Source organism: Cynocephalus volans, chromosome X (assembly GCF_027409185.1).
Source record: "Cynocephalus volans isolate mCynVol1 chromosome X, mCynVol1.pri, whole genome shotgun sequence".
Lineage (NCBI taxonomy): Eukaryota > Metazoa > Chordata > Mammalia > Dermoptera > Cynocephalidae > Cynocephalus > Cynocephalus volans.
In genome coordinates, this window is record NC_084478.1 from 23270171 (window position 1) to 23274930 (window position 4760).

Sequence of the window (4760 nt, forward strand, 5' to 3'; positions counted from 1 at the left end):
AGTGAGGGATGGAGGCTCCATAAATGGCAGTGTGCATGGGTTCCAGCACGGGTTGGCGTACGCATAGGACAGTTTCAGGAGCCCTGCAAAGCCTCTGAAAACTGAAGTGACTTTGGAATCCCAGTCCCCAAGAGGTGGGTTGGAACCCATGGCCTAAATTTAATCAGGTCAACTCCCTGCTAAAACAAAAAATATTAATATTCTCCATTTGATTTAAACAAGATGCATCTCACAGCATGATATTCATAGTGTCCAAAACACAATCCAAAATTACTAGGCATGTGAAGAACCCAGAGAACCTCAACTCACACAGGAAACAGCCAACATGTGCCAACACCAGGATGATCGAGATGTTGTAATTTGCTGACAAAGGCACAGGCCCAAAACCAGCTGTGATAAAATCTCTCCAACCTGAGGTCATGCACGTTCCTCAACCAAGGGAAAAACAGAAAAACTCAGGGAGGAAATAGAAGACATATGGAAACCAAATGGACATTGTAGAAGTGGGGATTCAAAAAAGAACAAGTTTATTAAAAACCTCACCAGGTGAGATTAGTAGGAGAAGGTGGATTAATAGCAGAATGGAAGAAAAAGTCAGTGAATTGGAATACAAGTGAATAGAAATTATCCAATATTAACAAGGAAAAAAAACACTGAGAAAAGAATGGTTAACAAGTTATCATATTGTCTGGTGGCGTTTTCAGCACGTGTAGATATAACACACAAGATAATTGTACTATAAATGGAGAAGGCAGGTAAAGGAGACCTAGAGGATTGTAGGTTGATAAATTCCAACTAGTGAAATGTTGATTCTAAGCAAACTGTGAAAAGCTAAATATGTATAATTTAATTTCTGGACAACTATGTACCATATAAAATTAAATCACTTCAAACAATATCCCATGCAGGCACTAATCAAAGGCAGATGGGGAAGCTGTGTTAACACCAAACGCAGTAGGCTTTAGTATATGTGTTGCCGAAGCGAGCACAACACCAAACGCAGTAGGCTTTAAAGTAAATAAAATTGCCAGGAATAAAGAGAAAAAATATACAGTGATGAAAGGGTTAAAGGAACAGGAACCTGAAACGTGAATCCACCGAATGACAGAACTTCAAAATACTTGAAGCAAAAATTAACAAACCTGAAAGGACAAATAGACAAACACACAATTATGGTCAGGGTATTAACACTGGCCTATTGATAATAACTATACTGGGAAGGAAAAACTTCTCGATAATGTAGGCTTCCACTTTTAAAAATGTAGAAAAAGAAAACCGAAAATAAAAAATCAAACACAAGCAAGAGGAAGGAGATAATAAAGAGCAGAAAAAAATAAAATTATAAATAAAAATAAACACAGAAAAATAATGACATCAAAACCTGATTTTCTGAAAAGAGGAACAAAATTGATAAACCTCTAGCAACACTGTTGAAGGAAAAATAAGGTGGGGGGTGGGGGAGACGCAGATTGCCAATGTCCAGAGAGGAGGTCAGGACATCACCGCAGACACTGCAGACATCACAGGAAAGAAGGAAACGATGTGACAGGTCTACACACATCAGTTCAGCACCTCAGATAAACCAGACAAGTTCTCCAGAAAACACAAACTCATCCACTACCAAGACAGACCAGGACTGGGCTACTAGTAAAGAAACTGAATTCATAGTTCCAAACCTTGTAACGTGAGAATCTCCAGGCCCAGTTTGTTTTGCTGAGAAATTCTACTATATATATATAGAGAGAGAGAGAGATAATTTTATTTTATTTTGTTAATATACAGTGTGGTTGATTATTGTGGCCCATTACCAAAACCTCCCTCCCTGCTCCCTCTCTCGCCTCCCTCGCAACAACCTCATATCTGTTCACTTGTCCTATCGACTTCAAGGAATTGTAATTGTTCTGTCTTCTCCCCGCCCCCCACAGTTTATTTGTGTATTTATTTATTTATTTTTAGCTCCCACAAATAAATGAGAACATGTGATATTTCTCTTTCTGTGCCTGACTTGTTTCACTTAATATAATTCTCTCTAGGTCCATCCATGTCATTGCAAATGGCAATATTTCATTATTTTTTATTGCAGAGTGGTATTCCATTGTGTAGATGTACCACATTTTCCATATCCACTCATCTGAAGGGCTGATTTGCATTCCCGGATGCTGAGTGATGTTAAGCATTTTTTCATGTGTCTGTTGGCCATTCGTATGTCTTCCTTTGTGAAATGCCTGTTTAGCTCTTTTGCCGATTTTTTAATTGGTTTACTTGTTTTTTTTGTTGTAAAGTTGTTTCAGTTCCTCGTATAGTCTGGATATTAATCCTTTTTCAGATGTGCATTTGGCAAATATTTTCTCCCACTCTGTTGGTTGTCTTTTAACTCTGTTAATTGTTTCTTTTGCCATGCAGAAGCTTTTTAGTTTGATATAATCACATTTATTTATTTTTCCTTTGGATGCCCATTCTTTTGGGGTCGTATTCATGAAGACTGTGCCCAGTCCTACTTCCTGAAGTGTTTCTCCTATGTTTTGTTTAAGAAGTTTTATTATTTCAGGGTGTACATTTAATTCTTTAGTCCATTTTGAGTTGATTTTAGCATATGGTGACAGGTATGGGTCAAGTTTCATTCTCCTGCATATGGATATCCAGTTATCCCAGCACCATTTGCTGAAGAGGTAGTCTCTTCCCCAGTGTATAGACTTGAGACCTTTGTCAAAGATCAGATGGCTGTAGGTGTGGGGTTGATTTCTGGATTCTCTATTCTATTCCATTGATCAGTGTGTCTTTTTTTATGCCAGTACCATGCTGTTTTGGTTATTATAGCTTTGTAGTATAGTTTAAAGTCAGGTTTATTTATTTATTTTTTTTGCTCATAATTGCTTTGGCAATGCATGGTCTTTTGTTATTCCTTATAAATATCTGGATAGTTTTTTCCATTTCTGAGAAAAGTGACATTGGAATTTTGATGGGGATTGCATTGAATTTGTATATCACTTTGGGTAGTATGGACATTTTCACAATGTTGATTCTTCCAATCCAAGAGCATGGGATATCTTTCCATCTTCTTGTGTCCTCTTTAATTTCTCTCAGCAGTGGTTAGTAGTTCTCATTGTAGAGATTTTTCACATCCTTGGTTAACTCTGTTCCTAAGTATTTTATTTTTTTGGTGGCTATTGTAAGTGGGCAAGCTTTCTTAATTTCTCTTTCTGCATGTTCACTATTGGAAAATAGAAATGCTACTGATTTTTGTGTGTTGATTTTGTATCCTGCAACTTTGCTGAATTCATTTATCAACTCCAAGAGTTTTTTTGTAGAGGCTTTAAGCTGTTCAATATATAGGATGATGTCATTTGCAAACAGGGACAGTTTGACTTCATCTTTTCCAACCTGGATGCCCTTTATTTCCTTCTCTTCTCTGATTGCTCTGGCTAGTACTTCCAACACTATGTTGAATAAGAGTGATTAGAGTGGGCATCCTGGTCTAGTTCCTGTTCTTAAAGAAGAAGCTTTCAGCTTTTCCCCATTGAGGGTGTTATTGGCAGTGGGCTTATCATATATGACTTTAATTATGTTGAAATACTTTCCATGTATACCTAATTTGTAGAGAGTCTTTATCGTGAACGAGTGTTGAATTTTATCAAATGCTTTTTCAGCATCTATGGAGATGATCATATGGCCCCTGTGTTTAATTTTATTGATATGGTTGGTGTATCACATTTACTGATTTGCATATGTTGAACCAACCTTGCATCCCTGGGATGAATCCCACTTGATCGTGGTGTATAATTTTGTATATGTGTTGCTGTATTCTGTTAGCTAGCATTTTATTGCGGATTTTTGCATCTATATTCATTAAAGATATTGGCCTGTAGTTTTCTTTTTTAGTTGTATCTCTACCTGGTTTTGCTACCAGGGTGATGTTTGCTTCATAGAATGAGTTTGGGAGAATTGCCCCTGTTTCAATCTTTTGGAACAGCTTGTAGAGAATTGAATGTTTGGTAGAATTCTGTTGTGAATCCATCTGGCCCTGGGGTTTTCTTGGTTGGGAGCCTCTGAAAACAGCTTCAATCTCTTTTATTGCTATTGGTCTGTTCAGATTTTCTACATCTTCTTGGCTCAGGTTGGTAGTTTGTGTGTGTCCAGAAATTTATCCATTTCCTCCAGATTTTCAAATTTGTTGCTGTATAGTTGTTTATAGTAGTCTCTAATGATTCCTTGTATTTCAGATGTATTGGTTGTAATATCACCTTTTTCATTTCTAATTTTTGTTATTTGGGTCTTCTCTCTTCTTTTTTTTAGTCAGCCATGCTAATGGTTTGTCAATTTTGTTTGTCTTTTCAAAGAACCAACTTTTTGATTCATTGATCTTTTGTATCGTTTTGGGGGTTTAAAATTCATTAAGTTCTGCTCTTATCTTAATGATTTCTTTCTGTCTACTAACTTTGGGTTTGGATTGTTCTTGTTTTTCTAGTTTTTTTAAGGTGAAGTGTTAGGTTGTTCACTTGCCATCTATCCATTCTTCTGAAGTAAGCATTTAATGTGATAAATTTCCCCCTTAAAACTGCTTTTGCAGTATCCCACAGGTTTTGGTATGATGTATCAGTGTTTTCATTATTTTCAAGAAATTTTTTGATTTCCTGTTTGATTTCTTCTTGGACCCATATGTCATTAAATAGAGTGCTGTTTAATTTCCATGCATTTGTATAGTTTCCATAATTTTGTTTGTTATTGATTTCTAATTTTAATCCATTGTGGTCTGAAAAAAT